Genomic DNA, 9,489 nt, shown 5'->3' on the forward strand with positions numbered 1-9,489 from the left:
TTAAGAAGAGGGACCTGTGTGAAGAGATTAATGCAGTCCTCATGAAAAGCAAGTTAGCTCTAGCAAGAGTTAGTCACTACAAGGTCACCCCATGTGTGTGCCATCTCCTGTGTGTGGCCCTGTCCTGGCTGCTGCTCTGCCATGTGTCATGAAGCCGAACAGATGGATTTCCACCTCTGAGACCTGAGTTAAATAAACTTTGCTTATTTGTTTGAGATAGGAACACTGTGTAGCCTGGGCTAGCCTGGAACTCACTGTATTGCCCAGGCTGGCCTGGGACTCACAAGCTTCCTGCTTTAGCCTCCCTAATACTGGGATTTTAAGCATGCACCACTATGCTTAGATTCTTTTCTTTTAATTATTCACTTTCCAGGTTATAGCAACACAGAATAGACCAAGACACACACTCATGCACACATCTATACACACTTCCTCATGTACACAAACATACACTTGAGTATACTCACTCACAAAAGCAAACACATGCACACACACATGCATAAACATTTGATACCTATACATACCTACATGTATACATCTATATATGTGTAAAGTCCATCTTTCTCTTCTATCTTTTTTTGGGGGGTTGGTTTTTCAAGACAGGGTTTCTCTCTGCAGATTGACCAGGCTGGCCTCAAACTCACAGAGATCCTCCTGCCTTTGCCTCTGCAGTGCTGGGATCAAAGGCACGCACCACTTTCTCTTCTAGGTAACCCTTGATCATGCCTATCACTGTACATGTCTGACTGCGCTAAATGGTGGGCCGTTCTCCCTGCCATAACGTGACCTTTAAAGGTACAAACGCTTCTTTCATTCTTTGCTCCATTCCCATTCTCAGCACCAAATACAAAGCTAGGGTGTGGCAGGGGCTCAGCAGATGAAACCCCAGTGAAGAGTGAAGGACAGATGTGCAATGTGCAGGTGAAGAGATGAGGGGATGGATGCGCAGATAGATAAACAGGCCAAGAATGACTGAGCAAAAAGTGAGTGCGGCAGTTTGAATAAGAATGGCCCCCACAGGACCATGCCTTTGAATGCCTAGCCATCAGGGAGTGGCACTTGTGAAAGAATTAGAAGGATTAGGAAGTGTGTCACTGGGGGTGGTCTTTGAGGTTTAAAAGCCCAAGCCAGGGCTGGAGAGAAGGCTCAGCGGTTAAGAGCATTGCCTGCTCTTCCAAAGGTCCTGAGTTCAATTCCCAGCAACCACATGGTGGCTCACAACCATCTGTAATGAGATCTGGTGCCCTCTTCTGGCCTGTAGGCATACACACAGATAGAATATTATATACATAATAAATAAATAAAGCCCATGCTAAACCCAGTCAGTGTCTCTGTCTCTCTCTGTCTCTCTGTCTCTCTGTCTGTCTGTCTCTCTCTCCTGTTGTGGATCAGGATATAGAACTCTCAGCTACTTCTCCAGCACCATTCTATGCACCTCCCCACCATGATGACAACGAACTAACCTCTAAACTGTAAGTAAGCCCCCGATAAAATGCTTTCTTTTCTAGGAGTTGCCTTGGTCATGGTGTCTCTTCAGAGCAAGAAAACAGTGACTAAGCCAATGAGCTAGTATACGAATGTGTGAGTGAGCAAGTACAAGCAAAGGAGTGCACAAGTGAGCACACGCGTGACTGGATGAACATGCAACTGAAAGGCTGGATGAATAAGGAGGGGATGAGTAAATGAACACGTGAACGTGTGGACAACTAAACGAACGGACGGATGATGAGCAGATGAAGGGCGGGAGGACATAAGGGAATAGGGCTGATGGTTTGGACCCTGTGGCCAGCTGCAGGGCAGTGACCGCCTCACACTCTGTCACCCTTGGTGGGGTACACAAGCATGATAGGACCTTCACTCGGAGTTCTGGCTACTCTCTTTCCCCACAGGCTTGTGTGCTATAGGTTTTGTTCCAAGCTCTGTGACCTGCAGGCTGGGAGTTCAGCCTGCAGGATCTGCTCACTAAATACTCCACAAAGATGGCTGCCCAAGGCTGATGTCACATCATCAGGGACCGGCTCAGCTCCCCTTCCTCTCCCCGGCACTGCAGCTTCAAGTTTATCTCCCACACTGCAAATGCCAGAGCCAGGGCTTGCATGGGAAAGGAGGTCTGTTGCAGTCTGGGAACTTGTCTGCAGAGCTTGCACTACTGGGAGTGGTGGGGGTCAGCAGTCCCCACCCCCAGTGGCTGGGAACATAATACATCTATCAAAAGTCTCTGCTTTCTGTCTGTATGACCTCATTGGACAGTGGTCCCCAGAGAGATCCCTGCCATTGCTCAGCAGCCCCCAGGAGAACAGTGGCCCAGCTTCTACAGAACCGAGCTCCTTCCTAAGCTAAGAAGAAGCAGTTTCCCCACATGTCCCTAGACATGTTCGTGAGGGGCTTCACAGTAGGAGAGCTTAACAGAGACAACCCTGTCTACTCTCTATGCTACATAGTAGGCCCTGCCCTAGGCCTCCATGGGGTGGGATCGTCTGTAAGAGGGTTCCTGAGGGTGGACATAGGCCAGGAGGGAGAAGATGGGGAAGCTGCTGTGTGTAGTGATGTGGTGTGGATCTCCTGAGATGAGGGTGCTGGGAAAAGCCTGGGGACAAAGTTGCTGAAATCCAAGATCAGTCATGATCTGGGAGACCCCACAGGGAGCTGTCAAGGGGACAGCCGGATATTTGGGTCCAGAGGTCAGAGGGGAGATCAAGGCTGGAGACAAATTTGGAGTTCACCAAGTCAAGGTTTTTCAATCCATGGGAACCGATGAAGTCATCCAGGCAGAAGGGTGGAGAAAGAAGAGAGGGAACCGAGGAGCCCCCAAGTTCCATGAGCCTGAGAACCCTGGAGCCTAGTGTTTCAGATGCTCCCAGCATCCTCTAAACCCTGAGGCCTGAAGAAGGGGCCCATAGGCTGGGGGAAGAAGGGTTCAGGGAGTCACAAAAGAGAGCGAACCCTGGGAGCCTGGTGGGACCCCCCCCCCCCCACCCCGCCACGGGCTCTCCTGTGAGTAAAGCAGGGCCTGCTGGCCACATGAGGGAGGCCTTCTCGGGAGCCATGCGGCCGGAGAGGGGTGGGGAGGGGAAGAGGTGCAGATGGGTGAAGGTGGTGGTGTACTCCTGGGTGGAGGAGACCCACAGGTCTGTGGACACATGAGAGCCGGAAGCGCTCAGGAGAGGGCAGGGACTGTGTCGGAACATTAGGAGAGCTGGAGTCTGACCACAGCGCAGGCTGCTGGGAAAATGAAGGGCCACCCTCTGCTGTGCCAAGGGATAATGGAATCCAAAGCTTGACTCCACTTCCTGAGTACCCTGATGGTCCCAAGATCTTTCTCTAAATTCCCAAAACTAAAGTTAGGTGAGAAGGGCAGGGTCTTGGGGAGCCCTTGTCTCCTGCGCCCTCAGAGACAGTGCCTTCCCGGCCCTGCTCACTGCTCACAGGACTCTTTGAACTCGTCCCACCATTTCGAACTTTCAGAGCTCAGAACAGAGGATCAAGCTGGAATTCCTGGGCTTGCTAGAGCAGGGCGAGAGACCCACCTCTAGCCTCCTGGAGGCCATTAGCTCATAAATTCAAAGGTTCCTCCCAGCAAGAGGTGAAACCTGAGGCCTCGGAGAAAAAGACTCAAACTCTGAGTGAAAACCTCAAAACACAGCCCACCGCCGGAGACAGAGGTCCAGGCAGGGTCTTCAGGGAGGGCTCAGAAGCAGCACTGCGGATCTAGGTCTCAGATGGACCTCTTTCGACATGCACCCTATTCCAGGCCTGCACCCCGGGCCACAGAACATCCTGCATAGCATAGGAGTCCGTCAGGCTCTGGAGCTAAATCCAGCTGCGACTTTTTTGTTGTTGTTGTTTGGTTTTTTGTTTTTTTTGAGACAGGGTTTCTCTTTAGTTTTGGAGCCTGTCCTGGAACTAGCTCTTGTAGACCATGCTGGCCTTGAACTCACAGAGATCCACCTGTCTCTGTCTCCCAAGTACTGGGATTAAAGGCGTGCGCCACCACCACCCAGCCATCTATGATCTTAATGACCAGGACATACCTGCTGACCTATGACCCCATGTCACTGAGTGGTGGAACCTCACTCAGGGCTGGGAAAAGCCAGGAAGATCGTGTCTGGTTCTCTGCGCCTGCACATTGTGTCACGCGTCCTCCCTCTCGGCACAGCACAGTGACTGAGCAGGCAGACACTCTGGGAATCACAGAGCAGGGGGTGGACAGAGAGAAGGGACAGAGCCAGCCCCGAGGAGGCTGACAGCCCAGTGAACAAAATGGGGAAATGGACTGGTGAGTGAGGAAGAGGCAGAGGGCTGGGTAGCAGGGAGAGTGAGTCCAGGAGGGCACTGGGGACCTGAGGCAGGACAGATAGGCATGAAAAACTGTGGGGACACAAGAGGGAAAGGGGGACTTATTCTGGGGTCTAACTGAAACCTCTTAACCAGCAAGAAGTCAGAACAACCCACTGCTCCCTCCCAGCTGTGAACCTCCATTTTCTGAGAATCTCTGAGATACCCCATTGGCAGCTCCCGTTTCTGGAAGGGCTTCCAGATTCACCTCATCAGGGTTAAGCCATCCGGGGCTTCTCCAGAGCCACCTTAGAATCTCCCTTATCAAAAGCAACTTTTTGAGACTTAAGTCAGCAAAAGGGAGTGTTGGGTTAATACTAAGAGCATTCACTAATGTCACTATCACCACTACATGGGGAAGCATGTCTCCATATGTGTGTGCCTTTTACTCCCCCATATCCCCTCATCCCCGCTGCTGGTGAGACGCCCACACCGCACTTGGGTGTATCCTACTGTCTTCTAAGTGCCTCTCTCTCTCCTAACCTGGTGCTTATTTAATAAAATCCCCTGCTTGCTTCGTAAACTGGCTGGTCCTGAAATTCTTCTCAATGTTGAATCCTGGTCAGGCTTTAGTCAAAGTCCCTAAAAATGTAGAGGAACTCCTCAGGCTGTGAAAGTGGCAGCATGGATCTGTTTACCTGTCCCCTCACTGAGCAAAGTATTTGTCAAAGCATGCTAACTCTGAGCCACCATGTGGTTGCTGGGAATTGAACTCAGGACCTCTGGAAGAATAGTCAGTGCTCTTCACCTCTGAGCCATCTCTCCAGTGTTGACAATTTAAGTGTAAGAGTTAGCTAGTAGCCGGGCGGTGGTGGCGCACACCTTTAATCCCAGCACTCGGGAGGCAGAGGCAGGCGGATCTCTGTGAGTTCGAGACCAGCCTGGTCTACAAAAGCTAGTTCCAGGATAGGAACCAAAAGCTACGGAGAAACCCTGTCTCGAAAAAAAAAAATTAGCTAGTATTAGCTGAGCATTTATAATTAATATAAGCCTCAGAGTGGTTATTTGGAAACAGGTGGATGTGACAAAAAGCTCCACTGACATCTACACTCCATTCCCCTGTCTCTATCACCTCCAACTCTGAAGTCAGAACCCATACCTCCCTTTAGATCTTGTTTTAAGACAAGTCTTTACCAGAGACCTGGGTTAAGATGAGGGGCTCTGAGCTACCAGGAGCATCCTTACCTCGGGCTTTGGATCTCCAAGAGATGCCTTCATTTCAAACTCAAGACAGAGCTGGGCCAATCCTAAGCTTGTGGCCCCCAAATTGTAGAACCCCATTCTGAATGTCAGTTTCTTCATTGTTTGAAAAGAGTAAAATCCTGCCATGTAGCTCTGGATGACCTGGATCCTCGTAGCCCTGGATGACCTTGCAGGGATCTACCTGCTTCTCAGGTGCCTGGATTAAAGGTGTGAACCACTGTGCCTAGCTGTTTCCTCACTTTTTCAGGGAGCCGATTGCCTGGGAATCTCTCAGGAGAGGGCCCAGCATCACAGGGAACAACTTACTTGGCCCTCACGCATAAGTTCCAGAAGGCTCAGCCCTGGTTCCCTGCCAGAGGGAGTCAATTCTACATTTTCCAGAGTACCATCTTCTCTCCAGCCTTCCATAACTCCCCGGGGGCTTCACGTTGGCATTCAAGGTCTTCCCCAACCTGACCTCAGCCCACCCCGCAAGACAGCTTTTCTCCCTGTCACACTTGGAGTCTAGATTCTGTCCGGGATGGTTCTCTCCAAGTTTAGGAGTCTCTCTTCAGTCACACAGTTTGCACGGACATCTAGTCCCTGAGCCACAGGATCCAGGGCTCCAGACAACAGCATAGCCAAGAGGGGCCAGAGTCCGACAGCCTGCTGTCAGGAAGGGAAGATGATAGGCTGGCCTACCCTCCATGCAGAGTGAGACCCTCCTCTCATTTGGGACATTTGCAAGAGGCCATATCCAGTTTTTTTGTAGAGTAGCTTTGTAGTTTCCTGAAAACTGATTGTGAGAACTGGTCCCAGGCACTGTGAAAGTCCACCGATCAAACAGCTTACGAGAGCATCTCAGGGGCCCAGAACTCATCCAACATCTGGGTGGTGGTGAAGTCAGCTAGGACCCAACATCAGGGAGAGATGCTAGGCATCAGAAGTGACAGGCAGCAGGGATAGTGGGGCTCTCAGTAGCATTTGTAAATAGATGTCTGCTTTACATCAGCAAACAGAGCCCACTTCCCTACTCATTAGCAATGACAGGCTGCCCAGAATGTCTGGACTCCGGTCCCCAGCTCCCAAGGCCCCCATGCACAACGCCTGTCAGTGAAAGCAAGGACCTAGCCAGTGACTGACGGGTGGAATAACCAAACAATGTGACCCCAAGTCTCTGTATAGTGCCTGCAACAGTGAGAGGCTTCAGGAGCCCCTACCCTGAGCCAAGGCAAACCCATCATCCTTAAGACATTGTCTGGGACCCTGCAACACAATCTGTGGAAGTGCCTGAAGCTATCCTGGGGACCTGCAGCCAGTCTGAAACACAGGCAACTGTGTTCCAACAGCAAGCGCTTTTCCAGACACAAGGTCTTAAGTGCCGATCCTGGAGGCCACAGGCAAAACCACGGCTATTGTCGGGAGCTGCAGCCAAGACTTGCAACGGACGTAATTGTCCCACATCTCAGAACAGTGCGGGAATTTAAAAATAAATATAAATATAAAGCCCCCCCCCCTTGGGGGAGGGGCTCTCCGCCATTCACAGTTGGAGAACTGCTCGGGCCCCACGCGGAGACCAAGCTGCGGCCACTGCTGATTGGACCTCGTGGCCGGCGGCTCAGCCAATCCGCTGTCTGGGAAGTCGGGCCATTCATGAAAGCACTGCAAGACTCTGGTACGGGAAGCGCTGGTTGTGGCGGATTCCTGTGGTCCCACAATCGGCCACCTGGCCTTCGGTCCTGGCCTGGTGAAGGCGACTCCCTCGCAGGGGAGACCCCAGCCAGAGGCTGCAGAATATGCAGGACCTTCTGGAAGTTTTCCTGGACAGGCCCTGGCAGCAGAGCTGTCTGCTTTAGGGGCTGTGGTCATGAAGTCATTTTTCTCCTGATTGGAGTCATGTGTTTTCAGTTCCCTAGTAGTCGTTGAGTTCCCTTTGAGGATGGGGCCCTGCGGACTGCAAGTGGGAGCATAAAGCTGGTGCCCAGGCCCACCCTGTTCCATCTTGAATTACTGGCTCTCTAAACTTCAGAAAAGACATCTGGGAGGGAGGGGGCTGCTGGAGGCGTGGCTTGAATGGGTTCTTTTTAAATTAGTTAACTAATCAATTTTTTTTTAAAAAAACATGCTAACAAACAAAAAATCTCAAGGTCTCATGTAGCTCTGGCTTACTTCAAACTCACTGCGTAGCCGAAGCTAACTTTTAATTTCTGATCTTCCTGCCTCCACCTCCTCAGTGTTGGGATTACAGATTCCAAGTGTGCAACACCATGCCTGATTTATGCGGTGCTGGGATAGAACACAGAGCTTCTTGCAGGCATAGCAAACATGCTATCAGCAGAGCTATGCCCCCAGGCAGCTTCTGAAGTGGTTGTGTACTTGTTCTCTGGCCCCTGAGCTGCTGGACCTGGGTCTTCAGACAATAGCATAGCCAAGGGGGCCCATAATCCCACAGCTCGCTATCAGGAATGGGGGAAGGGGGTGAAAGGCTGGCCTCCCCTCCCTGCAGAGTACACCCCTCTCTGCTCTGGGACACTTATGCAGGGCCATGTCCAGTTTGCAGAGTGGCCCTGTAGGGCTTTGCAGTGAGAACCAGGGAGATGCCAGGTGACTCCTCACCTTGTCCTCTCCCCTCAGTGTCCTGAAAACTGACTATGAGAACTGGTCCTGGAACACTGGGGACTGTCCACCTGAATGAAACGGCCCACCAGAGCCCCTCGGGGTCCCCAGCTCAATCCATTTCTGTGTGGTGGCGAAGTTGGCAATGACCCGGTGCCAGGGAGAGGCTCCTGTCCCTTGCCAGGCACCAGGTGTGACAGAAGCAGCAGGAGTCGTGGTCCAAAGCCCCAGGTCCTTCTCAAGCACCACTATCACACAGCTTACTGGAGCCACTGAGGACTTTTTCTCAATGGAAAGATTTCCTCATCGCAAGTGTTTCGCCAGTGCTTCTTGGGCCGTGAAGGAGACTCCACTGCTTCCAAGTATGTTGAGTAAGCCTAAGAGCTTAATTCAAAAAATAACAAGGGTTGGGATGTAGTTGAGCTGGTAGAGTGTTTGTTTAGTGTTTATGAAGCCCTGGGCTTGATTTCCGTCACCGCATAAACCCAGAGTAGTGATGCATGTCTGTAATCCTAGCACTAGAGACATGGAGGCAGGAGGATCAAGCATTTAAGGCCAGCCTTGGTTATCCAAGACCCTATCGAAAGAAAGAAAGAAAGAAAGAAAGAAAGACAGAAAGAAAGAAAGAAATCCCACAAAGTCTGTGGTTGGAGGAGGCTAGCTACACAAGTGAGCTCTCCAAGTAACCAAAGCCCCTCCCCAGGCAGTGCTCCCTGTTCCTCCTTCATGTGGTCGTGGAAAGAGAAGGGCATAGCCATCCCTGCTCTACAGCACCCATGCAGAGATGGGTGCACACACAGAAGGGTGAGGAAACCAGTACCCCCAGTTGGACAGGATGATGGCCACACACCCCCAGGCTCATCTCACCATAGAAGGTGTGAGTCTAGAGGATGAGCACTGCCCGAACACATAGGGAAGCCAAAAACCTTGAGGGTTTTGGTGGGGAAGTCAGGATCCCACTTCTCTCTTCAACCCTGGGCCGAAGCAGCCTCTGTTCGTCTTTTCCTCAAACAGAAGGTGTTGGGGGTAGACATGCCTGTGGGGTACCAGACTTGGCACCCTGGCTTCAGAGTGCAGAGAAACCTTAAAATAGACTGACACATTTTCTTGTGTCTCAGAAACATGGGTAAGCGCCAAGTCACTTGCAGACTGTCCCTTAACTCCTTGGGCCTGCCTGTCCCTGTCCAATAAAGGGTCTAATGGAGGTTCAGAATCAGCCAGTGGGTTTGTGGTAATAAAGCAATCCACATCACACTGATAGAGCATGTCGTCACATACGGGAACATATGCCACAGACACTGGGGGCATGGTCTGAAATGCATCAGTCAGTGCACACAGGTCACACTGCAGTAACAG

This window comes from Microtus oregoni, unplaced genomic scaffold, assembly GCF_018167655.1.
Source record: "Microtus oregoni isolate MIOR12 unplaced genomic scaffold, Mior012 000012F_ref0000307, whole genome shotgun sequence".
In the NCBI taxonomy this organism is placed as follows: Eukaryota; Metazoa; Chordata; class Mammalia; order Rodentia; family Cricetidae; genus Microtus; species Microtus oregoni.